Genomic DNA, 24,752 nt, shown 5'->3' with positions numbered 1-24,752 from the left:
TCATGGAGAGAATGCTGGACTTACTCTCTTGAGATATCAGATGAAAAAGTGAAAAGTTTTAGGTCTAGAAGTTACTCGAGGATATTTCTAGAGATTTTTATGCTATATTTTTGACACCCTATTGTTAGATTCATGCCAACTATAAGCAACTTGGTTTTAAAAGATAAGGGCAGTGAAAAGGAATGGCAGATTCACAGGGTAGATGAAGGGTTATTTGCTGAGAAGCTGCAGGCTCAGCCAATTCAAAACTGTTTGGCAGATTTGCCAAAATAATTTTCAGAGGGTCCTTAGCCATCATCAAGCTCCAGTGGAAATATAGGAAACATCAATTGTAATCTGCCTTTTACAACACAGCAGAATTTTTATCTAAGTAGGGCAATACACAGCTTGCGTGAGAGAAAAGAAGCTGTACTATACGCCTGTTTTATGCCCGCATTATCAGCCTCTAAAATTTAAATGCTCAGGGAAAAGGCTGCTGACTCTAAAAAAAAAAAAAAAGAGAGAGAGAAAAAAAAGGAAAAACTGTCCCCTTAGAACCTTCCTGACCTTTTTTCCTCACATGGATGTACATGTGTACTTGCTGGGGACTCCAACTCATTTCTCGCTCCTGGGACGATCCATGTGGACGTACCTTTAACCCAGCAATTCCTAGAATTAAGACCATGCTGCTTCATTAATACATTATTTATAGTAATCTTTAATTAGTATAAATTACATCTTGCTATTACTGATGTCCATTCTATATGGACTGATTCAAACTCTCTCTTAGAACTAAGTTTAACTTAGTTAAACTAAGAGGTTAGCAGTGATGTTTTCACTGCTAAAAATCTTCACAGAAAAAAAAGCAAACAACAAAACAAGCAATACAGGAAAAAATAATCAAAACACAAAACTGAGCCAAAGCAATTGTGAGAATTCAGATTGAAGTTTTAAATTCCCAGCTGAAGACCTCTGGTAGCTATAACTGAAGAAAGAAAAGTTAGATCCCATAGATATTATATCCTGTCTTCATCAATAAAAGGATAGGAGGCCAAAGCCTTATTCTCACAAAAAAAAAGAAAGATATTGGAAGAGCTGTACCTCAACAGCAGTTTGCTGTCCATCCTCAGAAAAAGTCTAATTTCCATAGTAGACCAGCTGTTAGCTGTGAGAGAGTTATTATGCAATTTCATCCATACAATATTTATCATGTAACAGATGCTTACAGTGTCTGTCTATCTATTAAATCTTTATCAGCACACTAAACAAGACAGGGAGTTATTCAAATGGTAATTGAGACACAGAGAAAACAAGGGGCTTGCAAAACTTACATGGAGAGTATATCAGATTAGTTTCCTTGGACAACAACTTAAAACACAGTTCCATCCTCACCATCCTGATTTGCTTAAATGCCTTCTTAATACACCTTGGAAACTGCCTTGACAAATCATGTCAAACATGAAACCTAAGTTTGAAATAGGAGAAGAAAATTCAACTGTATTCTTCCCAGTCAGCCTGTGGAATTCCTTTCAGCTTCAGTTTGTAAAATACTGCTACTTCGAGGATACAGCAGCTATTTTGCGTATTACTCAAAAAAATGTCAGTAAGATTTCATTAACAGAAGCAGGATCATAAGCATGCTCAAAAGTAAGCTTAAGAGTTTAATTTAATATTGTATTGTCTCTGCTGAATCCTACAGGAGCTGACTGAAGAAAGCAGAAGAAAACCAATCAATTTAACTTGACTGCGTTTTTTAAGCTATTTTTAATTCCTTCCTCTAAAAGTATCAAATTTCTCCTAAACTGGACATGTTAAGACAACATGCAGTAAGTGGGGTTTTCTGAGTTTCCTACATTAGTACAGCATTCCACTGTTGTCTTTAATCAACATGGTCTACATGGAGTGTAGAACTACCTTCTGCAGAGGTAGTTCACATAGCCTCACTATGTGAATAGTTTGGATTGCACTGAATTGGGCTGGATTACAGACTTCATAAACAGATGAATGTTTTTACATTTTCTGAATATTTGCTTTTCACTGCTTTTATTTGTTTTCATTTTTATTCTTTTATTCAGTTTCATTACAGTGCACATTACATGTGTGCATTACATGGGTTTTTTATTGGTTTTACTTGTTTTTCGGTTTTATTCTTTTATTCAGCATCACACAGATAATGCATAAATTTTCTTGACAGTAGCAATTAATAGCACCATCTGAATACTGAATGAATTAGCTGGAAAAGACTGAATTAATTTGTTTTGGTCATGGTCTGAACTATTTTCTTTTAGTTTGTCAAAAACATTTGCATTATTCCCTTGGGGAGCAAGACAGAACTGTTGGATACCTCTCCTTCAAGCAGGATTGGGCAGAACTTGTGATTTCATTTCAGCAGGGCATAGCAATCCAAAACAAGCCTGCACACAGCCACCCAGAAATTGAGCTGCGTGAGTTGTGCCCTGTCAGAGATATGTGCCTCTGCAGCCAGAAACAGCAGCAGGAAAGCTTTCAAAAAAGAAAAAAAACACCCAAAGAACACAAAAAGGAAACGTGCCCCAAAACAAAAGAAGCATTTTGACACAGTGTTGCTTCTAAAGAAGCTTAAAATTGGGAACCAATAAATTATTTCACTTTTATTTCTCCCCTGTTCAGGTGAGACTTTGTGAATGATTTCTCAAGACAGAGGGCTAAGTCTTTTCTCCTTCCAAGGGGAGCTGCCCATAGGACCTCAACACTGCAGGAGTCACAGGGAGTACCAGTATAACAGAACTTAAAACACACAGATGTCCCTAGCAGTGCAATCCAAAGCAATACATTGCACAACGAGTCAAGTAAACAAGGATATAGATTGGCAATTGTGAGTATGGATCTTATGAGAAGCAGAGAAAGCTCCATCAGTTCACTGACCAGTTGTAAGCCATTAGCGCATCCCCAGCAACAGCATCACTCCTAGGCCTCCCAGATCTAGGCATAGATCCCAGGAAGATCAACAGAACTAAATCTGTAGTTGAACTGTTTGGAATAACAAATCAAGACAAAGAAATTAGGATGTGCTCAAAATTATATATATATATATATAAAGGGAGGTCATGTGCTGCATATGTTATTTTTTGCAGATGAATCATTCTATTCCAGCTATTAATTTAATCATGCTTCACCAGAACGAATGCGTTGATTTTGGCTGGGGTGGTGTTCTTTTTCTTTATAGTAGTTAGTATGGGCTATGTTTTGGATTTGTGCTGGAAACAGTGTCTATAATACAGGGATATTTCAGTTACTCCTGAGCAGTGCTTACACAGAGTCAAGGCCTTTTCTGCTCCTCATCCCACCAGCAAGTAGCCTGGAGGTGCACAAAAGGTTGGGAGGAGACAGCTGGGATAGCTGACCCTAACTGAACAAAGGGATATTCCAGACCATACGACATCATGCTCAGCATATAAAACAGGCGGAAGAGGAAGGAAGTGAGGGGGGGCATTCAGAGTGATGGCATTTGTCTCCCCAAGTCCTGGAGATGGCTGAACACCTGCCTGCCCAAGTGAAGTGGTGAATGAATTCTTTGTTTTGCTTTGTTTGTGTACATGGCTTTTTCTTTACTGATTAAACTGTCTTTATCTCAACCCAAGAGTTTTCTCACTTTTAGTCTTCCAGTTAAATCTGGGGTTAAATCACAAGAATACTTTTGCATATTAATAAAGTGCTGCATTACTTTGGAATTGATGTATTTCAGAAGAAAGTGTAAATGTATAGCATGTAGATCTCCACACCAGAATAGGCTCTTACAGTTTCATAAAGCAAGATTAAATTTATAATTGCAAGTTGCAATCATTGTCCTGAAAAGTATGTTGAGCTGAAAACCTACCTGCCCTGTAATATTGCAGGAAGGATTTCATAGCCTGGAGCTGAAGTGATTGATCTGTCATTTAAATGCCAGGGAGAGATTTTAGGGCTGGAGAGAGAAGAGTAATAATGCAGGCTGGTGTTTCATTGAAATGGGGCTGCTCAACAGAGTTAATTCTAAATGCTCATCTTTTTGCAACTTTAGTTAAGTCTCAACTTAATCAGGTTTTTTTTCTGTGACAGTGAAGCCTCAAAAAAACCAAAGAGGTCACACACAGTAGGAGGGTCAGTGAGCAGGAACACCACCATATTAGCCCACCTTAAATCAAGCCTTCCTATACAGCCAGAGTTAAAATTGTAGGCTGTGATGAAAAGTTACTGCAAATGGGGAAAGATCACTGGCTGGCCTGCCCCATGGAGGAAAGAGTGTAAAAGAATGTTAATATAACACCATAATACTTGCTGTCACCCTGATTATCTGTTAATCAGATTAAAGTTTTCCATCCAATAATGAAAATATTGGGTGTTAAGCCACTTTATTTGCAAGTGAATACAATTAGTTCACCCATCACCACAGTATTAGAGTAATCTTCTCTCACTTCTAGTGAGCATTGAGATTATATTTCTGTGGTGAAATCCTTCGAGCTGAATTTTTCCCTTGTTTCTGCCAAGCAAGTCCTGAGGAAAAGCCTGCACATGCACGCTGTCTGCTCCGTCAGGGTGTCAGACAGAGCACCAGTCATTTCCAGCCAGAACACAGGGTTTCCTGGCCAGCAGGCTGATACAAATGGGCATCACTTCTGCAATGGCAGGTCAAAGAACATAAGCATGTTTTCCGGAGAGTCACTAGTCACAAACAGCTAGCTCTCCCAGAAAAGCAGCCAACAGCAGTGGGGAAATCTGTGACACTGTAGTGAGAACATGGAAGAACCAGCAACTGGAGGTGAGGAGTGTGAAGGACCACATGATAGGCTAGGGTATTGCAGGGTGGATGAGAAATGATAGGGAAAACCACAGCAATTTTACTAGAAGACATTAAAAGAGGGATTGGATGAACTGTGAGAAAGAACTTCATCGATAAATTTAGAGGCACGATGGTAAAGGCTGCTTGGGACATGGCAGGATTTAAAGTATAGCGGCAGTGACAGAGTATATGGAGGAACAAGAAGTACAGAGGTGGAAAAACACTGAGGGACAAAGCATACTCTGAAGAGGAACATGGGGAACTGAGGGTATTTCTACTGGCGAGGGAAGGTAGGAGGAAGACTCATTTCGCTACATTCCCTTGCTTTCATTTTCATCTGATACCCAAACACCTCTTTAAGTTATGACTTAATCAGTAAAATATAAACACTGGTCTCTATTGAAAGTGAGCAGCATTGCTGGCCCCAGTGACATTCTTCACACTAACTATGGATAATTTTTTCCAAGCTAGTAAATTCACTTCAGAAGAGAAGCTGTTTGTTTATGCCTGCAGCATTGGCTGCTTTTGCGAACCAAGGAAAGAAATGCCTAATTAATTATGTTTGTTACCTATCTCCTGGAAAAGGAAATGCAGAAAGGAGAAATTGCGCTGACCTTGAATGACCACATTCTGTGTTAGTTCAGCAAGACGAGCTTCTTTGTGCTTAACCAGCTCAATCTTCTGATCTAAATGAGTTAAAGGTAAATCTTGCTAATTCTGTTGCCCTGTAGCCATGTGGGCTAAGCAAGGATCACACGTTAGGATCACAAGGTTAGGCTCAACCCTCCATGGGGCAGGGGACGAAGGAAGAAGTTCTAGCCTAAAACCAGCTTGCAATACACATCTCACAAATAGGAAGGAGTTCACCAAAAGTTGCCTTCAAAGTTAACCATTTAAGTGACATACCACCAACAATCCAGAAAAGAAGCATTTAAAATTAAAAAAGACTTGCTTCTGGTGCTAATAACAAATTAATACACAAATGCCACCAGAAAATTAATAATGAGGGATTAAATTTAGACCTCAGTCAAATCTGACCAAAATTCGAAAATTGGTGTCAAAAGCTATTCTTGGTACAGCTGCCAAAAGGAAGGAGCCAAGCAAGACTTTTACACATCTAACAGATAAAATCTGGGCTTGTTATACGAGGTAGGCTGGATAATTTTCACAGCACTCTTCCATCTCCCTTTCTCTCTGATTGTTCTTTCACTTTAAAGAAAGCTGCTGAACTTTCTGTAAGCCTTATTTGTCCAATCAGTCCCAAATTAAAATTAATATTTGCCTCTTTTTAGGTAACATGACATTTTCCCTAATAATGTCAAATAATATTTTGTTGCCACTATATTTACAGAAAAGCGGTGTACATTGGTTCATTTAGCAATCAGAAACTAAAGTCCCCTGTGAATCAGGTACATCTAAATTAGTGTTTTCCTGCGCAGTGTCCCTCCACAATAAAAGTATTCATTAAAGCTGGAACTGAAGAAACAAACAAAAAAAAAAAAGAGGTAATTTAGCACTCAGATTACAGAAAGGGTACTCAACATTTCAAGGCTAGAGAGCTTAGTTAAAACTTTGCAAAAGAGGAAAGCAACATTGCATCTAGATAGGAATGTTCGGTTGTTTATTAACAGCCTGTGCATGTTTCTTTGATATGCATTCAGATTATAAAGCCTTCGAGAATAGGCATTGCTGTGAAATAACCTAGCCCTTCGTGCTTCCAATTCAGAGTGCCACAGTAATAAACAGCGATCTCATTGTATTTTTTCAGTGCCCTCTACTGGAACAAACATCAGCATCCTGCATCGGGTCTTTCCCACGGGCAGCTTACTAATTTTCTACTGACACTGTATAAGGCAAGCAATCGTTTTTACTTAATCATTTAAAGAAATCTTAAAGAGTTTTGCTTTCCCATCAGTAAAATCATAATCAAGAAATGGCGCTGGCATAAATCAAGTTTGTCGAGGTTGAAAATTCAGAGCTTTTTGTCTTTTCCTCTTTTTCTCCTTTTTCATTGTAGTGCAAACACTGCACTGTTTCGCTTCTACAGAGAAGATACTTTAACAGATTGAGACTGTAATCATTCTTCTTTTCATTATTAAAACCAAAGCAAAAAAAGCTCCTGGTGCCAAAGAGTAAAGTCTGGTGATAGTAATAAGGATAGAGTAAGGATAGTAATAAGCAATAAGGAAGAGAACATATCATTAAACACTGTCTCCTGAGAAGATAATTGATCAATTTGCTTTTCAGTGTAAAAAAAAAGCATGGCAGGGTAGGGGTTTGAAGGTAACTTCAACTTCTTCCCTAGTCTCAAAGTACAAACAGAATACATGAGATTCACTATGAGTTGTTGATATTCTGCCTAAAATTTATTTTAAAGATTAAACAATACTACAAAGGACAACATGTACATTTATCTACTTAGCACATTTAAGGCTTATATAATTTTGCCCCCCTAAACACAGGGGTTTTGGAGCCATCAAAGGGATGCAAAGAAGGGAGAATGTAGGCCCCCTCAGGAAGCTCTCAGGAGAAAAGGCTACACAGGATTTGGAGAAGGCTGAGATTCTGAATGACTTCTTTGCCTCGGTCTTCACTGGCAAAGGCTCTGACCACACCACCCAAGTCCTGGAAGGCAGATGCAGGGACTGTGAGAATGAAGACCTTGGGCCCACTGTAGGAGAGGATCTGGTTTGAGACCATCTTAAAAATCTGAACGTGCACAAGTCCATGGGTCCTGATGAGATCCATCTGCGGGTCCTGAAGGAGCTGGAGAATGAAGTTGCTAAGCCACTGGCCATCATATTTGAAAAATCATGGCAGTCAGGTGAAGTTCCCGATGACTGGAGAAAGGGAAGTATAACCCCCATTTTCAAGAAGGGGAGAATGGATGACCCGGGGAATTACAGACCACTCAGTCTCACCTCTGTGCCTGGCAAAAGCTTGGAGCAGATTCTCCTAGAAGGCATGCTAAGGCACATGAAAATCAACAAGGTGCTTGGTGACAGACAGCATGGCTTCACTAAGGGCAAATCCTGCATGACCAATTTGGTGGCCTTCTATGATGGGGCTACAGAACTGATGGACAGGGGTAGAGCAGTTGATGTCATCTACCTGGACTTGTGTAAAGCGTTCGACACTGTCCCACACAACATCCTTGTCTCTAAATTGGAGCGACATCAATTTGATGGATGGACTACTCAGTGGATAAAGAACTGGCTGGATGGCTGCACACAAAGAGTTGTGGTCAGTGGCTCAATGTCTGGCTGGAGACCAGTAACGAGTGGTGTCCCTCAGGGATCGGTGTTGGGACTGGTCTTGTTCAACGTCTTTGTCGCTGACGTGGACAGTGGGATTGAGTGTGCCCTCAGCAAGTTTGCTGATGACACCAAGCTGTGTGGTTCAGTTGATACCCTGGAGGGAAGGAATGCCATCCAGAGGGACCTTGACACGCCTGTGAGGCGGGCTGATGCCAACCTCATGAAGTTTAACCATGCCAAGTGCAAGGTCCTACACCTGGGTCAGAGCAATCCCAGGCACAGCTACAGGTTGGGCAGAGAAGAGATTCAGAGCAGCCCTGTGGAGAAGGACTTGGGGGTGTTGGTCGATGAGAAAATGAACATGAGCCGGCTTCAGTGTGCGCTCGCAGCCCAGAAAGCCAACCGTATCCTGGGCTGCATCAAAAGGAGTGTGACCAGCAGGTCGAAGGAGGTGATCCTGCCCCTCTACTCTGCTCTTGTGAGAACTCACCTGGAGTATTGTGTGCAGTTCTGGTGTCCTCAACATAAAAAGGACATGGAACTGTTGGAACAAGCCCAGAGAAGGGCCATGAGGATGATCAGGGGACTGGAGCACCTCCCGTATGAAGACAGGCTGAGGAAGTTGGGGCTGTTCAGCCTGGAGAAAAGAAGGCTGTGTGGAGACCTCATAGCAGCCTTCCAGTATCTGAAGGGGGGCTATAGGGATGCTGGGGAGGGACTCTTCATTAGGGACTGTAGTGATAGGACAAGAGGTAACGGGTTAAAACTTAAACAGGGGAAGTTTAAATTGGATATAAGGAGGAAATTCTTTCCTGTTAGGGTGGTGAGGCACTGGAATGGGTTGCCCAGGGACGTTGTGAATGCTCCATCCCTGGCAGTGTTCAAGACCAGGTTGAACGAGGCCTTGGGTGACATGGTTTAGCGTAAGGTGTCCCTGCCCATGGCAGGGGGGTTGGAACTAGATGATCTTAAGGTCCTTTCCAACCCTAATTATTCTATGATTCTATGATTCTAAGGTAAACCTTGCCTCCAGCATTTAGTCTCACACTCCTTGCACTCTAGCCTGACAGAGATTGGTTTTTGCATTCAAAATTCGCTTGTTAGTCACAAACTCAGATTCTAGGTGTTATTGTTCATTCCCTGGCCGGCTTCCTGTCTACAGCACCATTACTGCTAAGTACAAAGCAAAGCGGTGCCATAGCGACAGTCAAATTGTAAATTATTAAAGAAAATGAATAACTGGATTGGACACAAAAAAATAACTATTAATGCTATTTGGCATTAGTGGAGCTAATATAATTACCTTTGCAATAGTTTCAGAGCCACTGAAGCTCACTTCTGCTTTGCTTGTTTGGGAAAATAGTCTATTATTACTAATGAAACAGTCCAGAAACATTTTAAGAACATTTGGTGTTGAATAACAGCATTTAACAACCGTGTAGAGATGGAAAATAATTACAGAACAACCCTGCCTTTCAAAAGCTCAGTAGTACTAATGGCCTGAGCAGGTGACATGCAGTTCACCCCGTATCAGTAGACCTGCTACATTCTCCAGGTCTCAGTGGATAAAGCTGGAAAAACCTGTCCAAGCCAGCAACTGCAAACAACAAACCTACCCTTCTGGAGCTGGTAGTTTCACTGCTTGTTTAGAATCCTGAAAGACAAAGATGCAAAATATTAGTGATGAACATATACATTTCTTCTCTTAAACCTGCCAGTTTTCTGACTTCCCAAAATGTTCCTGGAACAAGCCCCCCCTCCCAGAAAAAAAAAGAAAAATTACAAACACCAAAACTCTGAATAGAATTCAGTGAAACCCCTAAATGCCTTCCAGTTTTCCTATTGTCCTTACAGCTGTCACATATATCAGTGGTCACCAGCTCCTTTCCAGCCCGTGTGGATTTGCCCATGGTCCCAGTAACCTGCACTTCTTCCTGGATCCACCCAAAGCACTCCCAGCTTGGAGTGTGGACAGAGCATCTCCATCCTGCTCTCCTTCCATTTACCTGCCCTCAGTGGCCATACCCTATTCATTTTATTCCTCCAGCTCCTGCCCTAGGCCAGGGGACCCCCCAGAGCCTGTGGACTCCACAGCTGCCCAGGGGGTTGGGGCACAAGCAGCACTTAACCCCAAATACGGTAGCTTCTACCAACTCCCCTCTGTCCATCACTGAGCATTTGCCAGTTCCTAATAACTCAGCTACCAGGTAAAGAGAGCGCTGGGCAGAACATCAGCTCCACCTTTGCTGGTGAGAGCTAGTGTAACTGGCTAATTTCAGGAGAGGATTTGAGGGGACAGACTCCAAATAGAGGAGCATTGCCTTGCAGTCCTCAGTGACAATCACAGGAACACATGGTTAAAACACAGCCTGCCCTATTTCTCACAGGTGAGACGACATGTCTCTTCTAGAGCTTGCTCTAACAAAAATTCAGTAACAGAAAAGCGCTAGTACCAGCTACTAAGAAGGAGAAAAAATGACTGCTACTGCTGAACCCAGGACAGGAGGGAAACTTTTAATCCTCTGTTTCAAATTCCCAAAAAGAAGCTACTGATGGTGGGATGGTGAGTAACTCATAGCAGGACCGGTGTCCCTGAGTGGCAAAGGATAAGCTTGTGAAGATGTGACCTTGTAGGCTGTGAGCCCAGAGGAAGGGCTGGCAACACTCACAGAGCTCTTGCACAGCAGGACTTTCCAACGACGGGCTGCTCCCTGGTGGGACAACAGGTAAAATACAGTGCTCATCTGCTAATAGAGCATCACTGAAATCAGGTGAAAATACTGAGACAAGCATTGGTGATGCACATATCCAACCATGGCAGCATCACTGAAGGGAAAGGCCATTTCCTTCCCAGGAAGTGCAACAGAACAGGCACTGGAAGTGCAAGACAAAAATCCACTGAGTGGAAAACAACTCTGCAAAGCAAAAATCTCACCTCTGCTTGCCTCCAAGAGCAACCAAGCTCTTGTCCCTGGGTTTTTTCCCACCTTTCTTTTGAGCTTTGAGCATCCCTCATTTCTAGGAACCGGCGTGTCCAGCAAGTAACAGCTCCTTTCCCGAGCTGAGACCAGGCAGAGTATTGTTAAAGATTTCCCACAACACAAAGAGTCCCGTCCAGAGGCAGAATTATGCTCACAGCAAAGTAGGAACTGTACAGTGATAAGGGAAAGGATGTGGAAAATAGGGACTGGAACAGCTACTGTTTCAGTTTTCCCAGCTTAGCCCAAACTAATATTTCAATGTGATTTTTTAATGTATGAATAAATACTGCTTTAATAAAAGGAGTAATATGTCTGTAACCATAGATTTTGCTTGTTTGTTTATACAGCTCTCATGCAATATTTATAAGCCCATTCCCATTCCTTTTCTGATAATTTCACTAGCACAGTGAAAGACTGCCTGGCAAGTCATAAAATGCAATTGCTGTTTCACAGCGTATTGTGCACTTCTAAAAGAAACTTCTAGCCTCAGATGAATGCTACTCATTGTTTTGTAGCAAATTGCAACGTGCTGGGGGCACACTGGGAAATCAAATGTCAGTCTCCAAAGTATCACTCTTCCATTTAAAGGTCACATCTCCTCTTAATGGATAACTAGAATGTCTGCTCTGATTTCATACCCCTAAAACCTCTCTTCTTTGCTCCTGCAAATGTTGCCTTCTGACAGTTCCTTTCCAGTAACAGGTCACATAAATGCACATAGACACAAACGCACATGGTGGTGTGGGGCAAGTAGATGAGACAGCTTTATTGATTTGAAGACATCAACTGCTTTTTCCTGTCATTTCATTTTAGGGTGAAAATGCTACTATAATATAAGAAAGAGGACCTTATCTGTGATAGTTTGGGGCACAATATTGTAGTATCGTATTGTACTGTATGATGGCTACAGTATAAAATCTATATTGACATAGTGTAAACTCAGATAAACTCCCCAAGCCTTTATACATGTTTCAGTATTTTAAAAATACAGCAAAACAAATTAGATGAATGTATAGCTGTACCTTTGCAGGGTGTGCAGTGAAAACTGTCATTATTTGGTTTTCTTCTACTTGAAGACATGGAGTTTCTCCCACCCTGCCCATTTCTGTCCAATCAATATAGTGAATATGTTTTGAAATATGATTTTCTGTTTGTCTATTTACTTACTGTTTGGGGTTTTTTTTATTAATAATTGTGGTAGCATGTCTTTTTATCTGACTTTTCTATTGAATTTATAATCACATAATAAATTTATTTCTTATTTGTATATAGTAAAATATAAAAAAAAGTAAAAACAGGAATTCCTAAGGTCTCACTCCCTTATCAGTAAACAGCCAGCAGTTTTATTACTATCTTAATGGCAATAGAATATAGTTACAGATAATCAGTGCATGCTGTGTACAAGTTTCTGTCCCACTGCCTCTGCATATGGGGTCTCTGTTGTGAAGTGGGACACAGAATAAGTCTTCAGCAGAGCTTGGATCCAGCCTTCAGAGATTTTAATTCATATTAGCACTATCACTAGTATGTAAAATCTCAAGAGGAAGAATATATTCTGCTGCACCAGAGTTTTGCTAGCTGCTATTCTGATGTAGTCTTACATGTCAAATTCACCACTAGTCTCAGTGGTAAGTTTGCCATTGTGGTTACTTTAAGACTAAGGTATAAATAAGGGGTATGGATAATTAAGAAATAGATTTGGTTTCAGCATAGCTCAGTCATTAGGTTTTTTCAAAGGAATATTTCTTCAGTTTTCAAGAACTCATGGTTGTCATGGTTTAAAACCTAGGCAGACAGCTAGGTAGATGGTAGATTTTGACTTCAGTATTTCACTTATGGCCTTGGGCAAAGATGTGGATGTTTGCTTTGTTGCACTCTGACAACTCTGAAAAGAAGCACTTTTCAATGGAAAAATACATATTGACAGCAGAAGCCAGGCCAAGGTAAGGGAGACCATATTCAAGATTGACGGCTCAATAGATAGAACAAGTTCAGAGCAACCTTTGTCAAAAACTGGCAGATAACTTTATTGTATTATGGCAACAAACAGGTTTGCCTCTGTGTGTGTTTGTGTGAGTGCACTGCACAGGAGTTATGTGCCAGCACTCAATATCAAAGCTCTTTCTGAAGAAAGAATAACCAATGTGGTCTGGTTGGTAATCAATCCCCAAAAATCCCCCAGGTCATCTTCAGGCGACTAAGCTCTAATTCTTACAGAGATATAAGCTAAGTGCTGAATTGCTCTTCCCCAAACCAATACTTCCCGAACCTGAGTTTTAATTCATATTTTCAGATTTAATGCAATTTAATTGCTGATTACCCATTCCAAAATTGGCAGAATACTTAGGAGGACTCTTTCCTCCAAATAGCATTCACAGCAACCCCAGGGTCCTGACTGTACACATCCCCATGCCCAACATCAGCGGTAAATAAACAGGACACATTATAAGTGTCCTTTTTCATTTCTGCAGCTTTCTATTATTAATGAAGACTGAGAAGAAACACGGAGTGTTACAAACTTTTAGTGCACAGGAGGAGCTCCACGTACTTTTGACAGCTCCTTCTCAAGTGCCATACCAGAGCGAGCCCAGTGCTGGAGCTCACAGAAACTGAAGGCAACATTTTTGCAGCTAACTTTTTACAGACCCACTTCCCTTCTTAACTTTTTCAAACATAGCTCTAGATTAATTACTAGCAAAGCTAGAACGGTCCTGTATTGAGGTGGGTGAAGAGCAGAAGCTTAGCCATTAGCACACTGCAGAAACACTTCTGAAATTTTCAGTTTCTTACTGATGCTGTAAACTGGAAAAAATCAGTCTCTGAGCTAACGTACAGATAAGCGCAGCAAGCAATTTATTTTTCTGTAGTGCTTTTGTAATCAGAGAGAGAAGATTCACAGGAACAAAATAGTTTTAAACTGGAGAAGAGATTAAAAAGATCAAGCAGATGATCATTCACCAGGAGGTAGCTGGGTGACAGGAATAAGTACCCTACACCTGACCTGGCCATAGCACGCAAACCACACTGCCTAAGAAAGTCTCAATATGTTTAGCTTGCAGCCATTACATTCAGGTGTTTCTGGGTGAAGACCAGGATAAAATTTAACATCACTGATTTTTGTCTTTCAGCTGCTCACTTGGAGAAATTGTTCTTTTTCTTGTTGCATTGCAGCCTAAGAATCCACTATTGGAAAATGACTTAATCATGAAAGACAACACAGAACAGCCCATAAGGTTTGCTTGATTTCAGCAGCTGAGAGTATTGATTTGCGTTCACTCTCTGAACTGGCTGCAATACGAATGGTAACAGGGGAAGAGAGAGAAACTATCTCTTCCATCACCTCAAACGAGCTCCAGTTACTCAACTCTCTGTGCTGATGCTGTGACTAACTCGGGAAAAGCAAGGCAGGAGGTGGGGGAAAATGTTGTTCAGAGGCAGCATCAGTCACACAGATGGGACTGTAACTCAGCCTGGGGAGATAAATGAAGAAGCATGTATGATAAATGCTTCTTCTTCAGGATTCTCTTAAGGATTCATTTCTTCTTTGTGAGTGATTCATTGTTTTTCCTCCTTGATTCTCAGGTTATCTTAATAAGCATTTGAGAAACTTTTATTCGGTAATAAAAGGAAATAAGGCTTGAAGTCTCATTTCATAAATCATATCTGACATTCAAAATATGCTGAAATATCAGCCTTGATTTTGCAGCAGCTTTTGGAAGAAAGCATGTCCTGCAAAACATGCAAACTCTGCTTCCATGCTCTTGGAGCACATCTCAACAAAATTTATGAGGGTCTTAGAAGGGAGGGAGTGTGATGGCTTTCACAGAACTTACAGCCATTGTCCGTACTTTATTCCTTTCCTTCTCTTCTGTTGTTCTGTGTATATCCTTGCCTTGTGACAGCAGAGAAAGTGGATACACTCTTCAGCATTACTTCTTTGGCCAAGTCTCAGTGTCACAGGCCATATACGGCCTAAACGTATCTGATATACCCATCTACCCTCTATGCAAATTAGATTTAAATTTAATTACAAAAATAATTTAAATTCTGTAGAATTTAAACTCATTTTTTAATTAAAACTTGGCCAGAGCTACAACATGGCTCCACACAGGCAAATGGAGAGGGAGCTGCTCTGATCTATGCATTTTCCAGCCTCGCTCAGCATATCCTCTCCTTTTGCAGGACATACTTTCAGAAATGACTATACAGTCTGACAGGATAGCATAGTAGGAACATCTTGTACCAAACCCCACTATTGCTGCCCAGCTGATCATCAGAAGGTCTCGGAGAAAAATAAAGTACCTTAGTAGCTGTTGTTTTTCCAGTCGATCCTGTCACCCAACCCAGCAGCAGCTTCAGAGATTCACTTGCTTTGATGAAAGTTTCCAAGGCAGAAGGGAAACTTTAAAGGACTAGAAAGATAGTTCTCATTATTCATCTGCATGAATATTGTTTGTTTGTTAAGAGTGAGCTACCTACACAGAAGCTACTGTTTATGCCAAAAGTAGCGAGAACATTTCCAGCTGGGAAGGATCTGACACAGCCTCTGCTTGCCCAAAACATTCCGTACCTCAGAAAACTCACTTGTAATACATTTGTATTGGCAATAATTTCCGTAAGGCAGGTTTTTTTGGCTCTTCCACCCACATCTTGTGTCCTTTCCCAGCCACTTCAGTACCCTGAGGTATTCCTGCACCAGTTTCTCCTCCTGAACTACATAGTCAGAACTTCAGCCATCTAAGATTAAGCATATGAACTCAAAAATGCTCAGTGGCAAGATAGGTAAGGGGGGGGGGGGGTGTGTGTGTAGATAAGGGTGTGTTCTCTGATTAATTCAATTACCCAGAGGGAGTTGCCGTAATCATAACCAAGGAACCAAGGTCAGGAGATATTACAAGTATTTTCTGCCAGTGTTTTTTCTGTGGGTTTTTTGTTGGTTTTTTTTTGGGGGGGGGGTTCATTCTGTTAGCAGATATTTTAAAAAAGAAAAAAATTGCTAATGAAATAAGAATTTATAAATGTTGCCTTTCTTGAAATGAAAACAATTACCTATAGAAGACAAATATTTGCTCTTTTCCCCTCAAGAGTCAGATTTTTATTGATAATGTAGCGATATCTGTCCCATCTAGGCCAAAATAAATGATTAGCAATAGCATCTCAGTTATACGAAAACGTCCAAATGCAGTCCCAAGAAATCTTAGGGATTACATTTCCACTGTGATAACTCAGTAGTGTTGCTAAACTCAGGGACCAAGAGGGAGATCAAAATCTTGAGGTTGCAAACACCATACTGGCACTGCCTGAGGGTGCAATGCTGATGACAATGCAATGACAGTAGGTCCATGATCAGTCCAGCACCCACACTTGATCCTTTCAGGGACAACACCAGGGTTAAAAAGTGGCAATTAATCATCCACAAAGTAAAATACTGCTTATTCATTGCATCTGCGGCAATAGCCATCTTCTGCAGACCTGTGTACCTCTCATTCCCTGCTCTGTACTATAGGCTAGTCCAGTTATTTTGCATAAGTTTAGGTTTTATTACTCCATTTTTGGACCAGCCAAAGTTAATCTGTACTGGAACTTGTTACCTACATTATTTCAAGGTTGAGCTATGCATTAAGCAATTAAAAATGCTATTAAATCAATTTCCTTGAGAGTATGGCCATACCAAGCCTGTAAAAATATATATAGCAATTATAATACTAATTCAATGTCTTTAAGTTCTGTCATTTCACAGATGCTTCTGCCAATGGGCAAAATTCAGAAAATGGTTTCATGGTGGTAATCAGCAACACAAAATTATCTCACAGAATATATGAAGTTTCATATCTTTTAAACTCTCTGGACTGTACAACTTTCCATATTTCTTCTGAGATTCCAAATTGCTGTGTTTTTGTCGTATAAATATGTGGATGCTCCCACCCTTTTCTAAAACATTTTTGAAAACATCTAGACCCAGAAAACCCTTTGCAAATTTATGTTTTGAGATTCAGTTCCAGATGAACCCCAAGGTGGCAAAAACTCAGCAAACTCTGTGGAAGCTGTCCTATTACTATAAAAAGCCCTCAAAATCAAACTGATTTATCACATCAAAAACCTGAACAACCTTAAAAACATGCATTGGTGCTTAGTTGCGCAGTGATGCTTCTTTAAATGTTAGCTGATTTGAAGAGTACTATGAACACATAATATTAAACACCAAAACTCCCTGTGATGCTGCTTGACCTCTTTAAAAAGTAGAGGTTTGAAATTTAGTTGTTTTAAAGGAAGAATTGCATGGTTTGTTTGTCGGGGTTTGTTGTTTTTTATTTTTAATAAATATCTGAAATTATTACCTACCATAGGCACTATAAATATTTTTCTTTATGGATTTGTGGTAGGAATTTAAAATATATCCTGTACTGCAGAAGCCAGAAAAACAGCTATGAAGCCATAGATATGAATAACTCTTCACCAGCATAGCTAGCATCCACAGTGACTTTGAGAATCCACAGGATTTTATCTTCTTTCTGTTAGGTCATATTTGCATCACATTAATGCTACGGATGAAAGTCAAGGAAAACACAGTCTTTAATAGCTTGTTAATACAGTGTAGTGGTGAGTTGTATTTTCTTTCTCCTGTTCTTAATATTTCTTTCATCCTGCTCTCAGATGTCGGAGATGCATACACATCCTGAAAGCAATGCCAGGCTCCTCTCACCACAGACTCAGGATGAACCTCATAGCAGACCTCATAGCAGCCTTCCAGTATCTGAAGGGGGGCTATAGGGATGCTGGGGAGGGACTCTTCATTAGGGACTGTAGTGATAGGACAAGGGGTAACAGGTTAAAACTTAAACAGGGGAAGTTTAAATTGGATATAAGGAGGAAATTCTTTCCTGTTAGGGTGGTGAGGCACTGGAATGGGTTGCCCAGGGACGTTGTGAATGCTCCATCCCTGGCAGTGTTCAAGACCAGGTTGGACGAGGCCTTGGGTGACATGGTTTAGCATAAGGTGTCCCTGCCCATGGCAGGGGGGTTGGAACTAGATGATCTTAAGGTCCTTTCCAACCCTAATTATTCTATGATTCTATGATTCTAAGGTAAACCTTGCCTCCAGCATTTAGTCTCACACTCCTTGCATTCTAGCCTGACAGAGATTGGTTTTTGCATTCAAAATCTGCTTTTTAGTCACGAATTCAGATTCTAGGTGTTATTGTTCATTCCCTGGCTGGCTTCCTGTCTACAGCACCATTACTGCTAAGTACAAAGCAAAGCGGTGCCATAGCGACAGTCAAATTGTAAATTATTAAAGAAAATGAATAACTGGATTGGACACAAAAAAATAACTATTAATGCTATTTGGCATTAGTGGAGCTAATATAATTAAATTAATAATTTAATATAATTAATATAATTAAAGAAGTTCTTTACTGTTAGGGTGGTGAGGCACTAGAAGGTGTTGCCCAGGGAAGTTGTGAATGCTTCATCCCTGGCAGTGTTCATTCAAGGCCAGGCTGGACAGAGCCTTGGGTGGCATGGTTTAGTGTGAGGTGTCCCTGCCCATGGCAGGGGGGTTGGAACTAGATGATCTTAAGGTCCTTTTCAACCCTAACTATTCTATGGTTCTATGATTCTATGAACAAGCTTGAGCTCTTAATGATGAGGTATTTTTATTTAAGGCCAAAACAAATAACAAGGAATACAGTTAGATGATCCTGTTATTTCTCAAAGCTGGCCCATGGCTTCTGAGAACAAAATTAACTGGGATAGAGCAACACAGGGGCAGAGCATGGCTCAGTGCACTCTGGGGGGGTAAGACACATAGAGAGTATGAATCTGTTTCCTCTCATCACTAAAAAATCCTGTCTAAGGAGACAGACTCCTTTTTCCTAGCAGGAACCCTTGCTTCCTTAGCCCATGTGTTTCCTTTAAGCCTGGTTCTCCAAGGCTCCAGCCCTGGTAAAGTCAGCAGCAGGATGCTGCCTTTCCTCTGCCATTGCCATTTTAGCACCACTTACAGCCTATTACCACAGACAGCTGCTTCTCTGCCTATGCTTAAATTTGTCCCGTTTTTATTTACTGTGTGCATTGAGACTGTCAAACAACAGAGTGGTAATGCATGGCCAGGGAATAAAAAGTGAAAATAACAAATATCTTATTGTTTGCATGAGTCAGAGGGAAAAGTAATTCAGTGTGTTTTTATCTGTGTTTATAAAAAGAAAATCCAGCCCCAATGGTATGCACCTGTGTGTGAATATAAGCCAAGTTTGGCAACTAGTCAGTTTTCTAATTAGGAATTAATTTCTCTGCAGTAATCATACTGAAATAAAAAGAGGCACTTAAATGCAGGCTGCCAGGTAGTACAGAGGCTACAGAGGTTTCTTCAGATGTGAACAAGCCTGGTTTCAGCAACACAGAACTCAGTGGGAGTCAGTTCACCCTTGCAAGAAGAAGGTGACCATGGTGACATCCATGGTGGCACCATCTAGCTGCTTCAAGTATTCAGGTCCCTCTGGGCAAGCTCTGCAGGCTAACTCCACACCAGGCTGCAGATTGCTGCAGCGGCATACATAGAGGCCACTCACAGTAAAGCAGCAGTGGGCACTCGCTACCCTCTCAATCTGATAGCAAAAGCACCAGGTTGTGGTGAAATTCAGCTTCTACCTGCTACTCCACCTGGTTCATATTGGGGTACAACGCTGCCTCTCTTCCCAGAAATGGTCTTACCAAGCAGTGGGCATCTCTTCCCCTCTCTGTACTACTGTCTATGAAGTGATACATAAAGTGTGTATAAGCACTAATTTGAGCAGGCCTGTACTCTCAGCCCAGACTTCACCACCAGGTTACGAGTTTTGGCCTGGCCTCTGTCTAACACAACAAAATGGGCATTTTGTTTCTCCATCCTAGCAGTGAGCAACAGAAAGGTAGCTTGCACTGAACCAGAGCAGGTTAGCAAGGACACAAGCCATCACTCATCTCTGGGACTTATGTTTTAACTTACCCCTTTTTCTCCTTATTCCGAACAAGCAGAAAGAATAAGAAAGAAGCAGGGTTCCTCTTCTCTTTCTGCTCTCCATCAGGCTTCTGTATTTACCCCTCAGCAGGGGTAAGAGCACATCTTTTATCACAACTCGAGTTAGCTGGGCAAAACCAGTCAGGCAACATCCTCCAGCAATCTTGCAATGCAGAGTGTCAAGAGATCTGAACGGATATCTGTGCTGCTGGTCCTAAAGTAACAGCTGCCAGATCTTAATCCCTTTTTGGTGAAAGAAGTCACAAACATGAAACAGCTATTGCTTGAAAAGTTGCAGAAAAAGCTAAATTCATCTGTGGGCCTGCATCCAAAATCCCAGGACACAAAATGGCAATGTTAGTACATAAAATCTGCAGAGGAAAACCACGAGCTCTGTCCATCTGAAACAAGCTTTGTGTGAAGCCAGCCAAGCTCAGGCACTTGGTTGCACTTTCAAATAGTTCAGATCTCTTGGCTGCCACTTCTGGAATCAGTCAGGGGCATTTGAATTCCAAACACTGGCTGGACTGTCACTGCTAGCTTGGCCATTTTCCGTTGAGACAATAGTGCCAAGTTGATTGTATGGTTTGGAGCTGCGTGTTTGAGTTTGGAGCTGAGTCTCAATCATACAAATACTCTCTGCATTGCTGTTGTTTACCCATTTTCAGAAAAAATCTTTCACATAGGTCATATTCAGTCTCCTCCCATTCTATTATACCCTGAGACTTGCCAGTAAGCTCTGTTTGTTAAACAAAGCTGACTGACATTTCTGAAAACCTTTATTAATAGACCAGTCTCATCATCATAACCTCAGCAGCTGGATGCACAAAGCTCAGAGGGATTTGGGAGTAGACATCAGTCACTCATTCTCTACTGCAGAAATCCTTGTAGCTTTCTCATTCCCGGAATGTCAATGTCCCTTCTGCTACTGCATTAAGCAACACACTGCTTGGTGTTTGTTCACCCTTACTCCAGGCAGAAGGCAAAACTGTGTGCCTAATTCAACAATCGGCTGTGCACATGGGACACATAATAGACCATACTTGAGGACATGGAAAAAGCTAGCAAAGGAGCTGCTTCCTCCACAGAGACCAAAATGCCAAAGGAATTGTGTTCCCAACCTTATTTCATCTTTTGTGTTCACACAGTCTTTTAGATCAGCTTAAGTCCAAATTTCTGAAGGATATTTTAAAGATAAGGCCCAAGATTTTGACCAAGATTCGGTACACAGAAGTCACAGTAAAGATATTGAATGCTCCCCACAATGTTTGTGCTAAGCCAGTATGTTTGTTAAATCACTACAGCAAGATGCCTTGAGTCTGCAGTCTGCAGGAAAGAAAAAATGCTTATTTATGTCAATGGAAATGTTTTTCTGCTATGAAATCGTGTTCAAATTCAGCTCCTCAAATGGGACAGACGCAAGTATAATTTAGACTAAGAGTAGGCACTAAGGATAGATTTCAGGCACTATCTAACCTTACTGTAACTCCTTCCAATTCTACTCTGGCAGATAAATAATGCATGTTTTGCTTGTTTTGAAAACTCTATGGTAACAGCCTTTTATGTTCCTCCAGGGCCTGAATCTACTGCCATGGATGCACATTAGCACCAGGCACCTGAGACTCATGTCACCACACAGAGAGTTATCCCAAAACCCTGATTACTGAAATACATAGGAGTTTCAGTATTGCATTTAATGGGGAAGTTTTAGATCTCTTAACACAGAGAATTCTTACCAGAATCAATATAAAGAGCTTATTTTCAAACCTCAGTAAACAAATGTCAAGTGAGGCCAACAAACAATCCTTGGAAGAAGAAAAAAATGCAGATCAGCCATTAAGAGAAAATAGTTTAAAATTATGGGGAGGAGGAAGTTATTATATATATTTTTAATTAATCATTCATTATATGAAAGATCAAGAAGTAAATAGCATGCTAGCTAGACTACTTCACCACTGCTTCTTAAACAGCCTCAGGTCATGGACTTCATCTTTGAACCACCTATTGAAATAACTAATGTACCAAGTATGGGGACTTATCAGTCCAAACTCAGAATTATGCCTCACTTAGCATTTAAATGGTTTATCTTTCTGGTTTTAAGGTGTCTGATTTTACTTCATTCTTCACTTTGGACAGATGCTACTGAATTTCCCTAGAGGAGCTGTATTCAAAGAAGTGAAAGATGGCATTGCACAGATATATCTCTTTATTATCATGCTTTGGAAATATATATAAAATAAATATATAATAAATATAAATATAAACATATATAAAATAAATATATAAAAAAATTAAGCACAAGATTGAGTAGAATACCACTAGGAAATGAACTATAGAGCCCTGCTGACTTAAGTTTGATTGTACTTAATACTTCAGTGGCAACTTTGCCAGAGACAGCAGCCTGCACATTGCTGTGTCAGCTTCCATCTCTAGAGAACTAAGGCAGCCTCAGATCAGGGCTGCAGAGCAGAAAGACCTCTTTCCCCAGGGTCTCTTCCCCAAGGCGTTCAGTCTTCCACTGTCCAACAGCCCCAGAGCCAAACTGATGGCGCTTCTGGAGCACTAAGCCACGCTGGTGTCAAATACTCACTTTGTCCTAGCTGAGGAGCAAAGTATTTAAATGGCCAGAGGGCTGGGGCAGAGGGAAGGAAGAAAAAATTTATGTCAAAGGATTAAGAGTGACTCTGCTGTCCTGCAAAAAAAAAAGAGGTCCCAAAAAACTTCCAGGCAACTTGGAAGTTTTAAATACTTCAGGGGAAAAGGGAAGCTGAGCTGAGATTACAGGTGATTCTTAACCAGGGGTTTTTTCTGTGCATAAGGCATAGGTGTGGAACACGTGGACATGAAATGTTTGCACAAGTGAAAGGCTGCAGGAGCTCATTCAGCAGACACCTTGTGAGCTTCAAGGGAAGGAACAATCACACAGAAAAGTTTCTATTAATTCTCTCTGATTCTCAGACCTCTTATCCTTCAGTCTTTGGCAGGATGGGTGTGAGGCTCTGGATGCTACACTATTTGTGATATCCAACCTAATGATTCAAACTGAAGCCTAGAAGAAAGAGTTCGCTCATCCTATACAGAGATAGTTCTATCACTAGTTACCAGCTGACTCGGTAAGTGACCGAACTTTGTTTCTAGCTTAACCAGCTTCTGGTCTTACCTAATGTTTGGATTTAGAACAATTAACAACAAAGAAGGTTTGCTTCCCACTATCCAGTAAGTGAGCAACTCACCTTCTGGTCTGGAATATTTACCACATTCAACTAAAGCTATAAAAATGTACCTGCTTTGTTAGGAATACACAGGTCACATCTGAGGTTCACAGATAATATTACTCATTTCATAACCCAGAAGAGCAAGGCAGGCAGCTGCCATCTGATGCTGTACCTTTGAAAGATTTATGTACCAAATAAAATGCCTGCACATTTACTGCAGCTATGTTTTTAACCAGTATCTTGGTTTGGACAATCAACCTTCTTTCCATCTATTAGCAGCACTTTATTCCAAGAAAAAGAAAAAAAAAGAAAAATGAGTAAGGTTGTTTTGAATGATTCACTGTGAATAGATCTGACACATTTTGCCATTATCCTCTTTGCAAACAATCCTGTCTTGTATGAAAGTGTCAGTTATACTTGAAAATAAGAGGAGAAACTTAATATATGAAGAAATATCCCTTTCAGGTAACCCAGGAATAGGTACTAATCTCTGTTTGGCGTGTGACTAGCTATATTTCACATGATACTGTTTCTTCTCCCCAGACAGAATCTTTTTAGAGATTCAAGCATAACAGCGGACAAATAGCAATCATCTAAAACCAGACAGCAATTCTTGTTCCTCTGCAGGTATGACTTTTTTGACATGAACATAAATATTTAGACATAGAAAAGACATTGTTTTGCAAACACCCTTTCACTGAAATGCTTAGTAAAGACGTACTTTGTATGAGCAACCATTCAAAATGCTAAGATATGTTCACAGTATTTTCCCTATAATATTGAACATTTTAAATTGCTATCATGTTATCCTGTACATTTGCATCTCTGATCCTGTATAAGATAGGGAAGGGTGTCAGATATCTTTCCTGTTTGGTCTACTACAGATTAACAGGATGCTAGTGCTGAGAAGTAATAAGTGTGCAAATATGTGCAGAGTTTGAAGAAAGTGCTGCACTCCCCAAACTCCTACACTCTTATGAGGATGGAGGCACGGACCCAGAGGTAGAGCGCAAGCTGGATCGTTTATTGGAAAGATTACACGATATTTATATGCTTCCAAGCAATTAGCAAAGCACATCTGTGTTTGCCTTGCAGTTACATCAGGTGAAAGGTCAATCTGATTTTCTTATCGACATCCTCTTTCCAGCTCCAACATCCTTGTTCCTTGCCAGTTCCAACATCTTCCAAGTACCAGTCAGGGACAGGTCACTCTTAATTGCCTGCTGTAGTTCTTCCTTCTCATGGTCACTCTTAATTGCCAGCTGTAGTTTCTCCTTCCCATGGTCTCTGACAGCTTTGATACATTCCACCCCCCACAATTCCCCCTTCTTGTTTTTGCAATGCAGTATACACGTCTTTCAAAAGCTTGGGATAACATTCGCTGCATACATTGTAGTAAGCAAGGTAGAACACATATAATGGCAAAGAGAGCAAGCAAAATGATCATTCCTCCCTTAACCAGAGTCAATAACCACCCAGTTATACCCCAATCAGAGAAGAGTGATGATAACCAATCTTTATCAC

The sequence above is a fragment of the Pezoporus wallicus genome, unplaced genomic scaffold (genome assembly GCF_028554395.1).
Source record: "Pezoporus wallicus isolate ANWC-B61680 ecotype Strahan unplaced genomic scaffold, APGP_CSIRO_Pwel_v1 contig_4788, whole genome shotgun sequence".
Taxonomy (NCBI): domain Eukaryota; kingdom Metazoa; phylum Chordata; class Aves; order Psittaciformes; family Psittacidae; genus Pezoporus; species Pezoporus wallicus.
The sequence above is the reverse complement of the archived record's forward strand: the minus strand, read 5'-3'. Positions refer to the sequence as shown.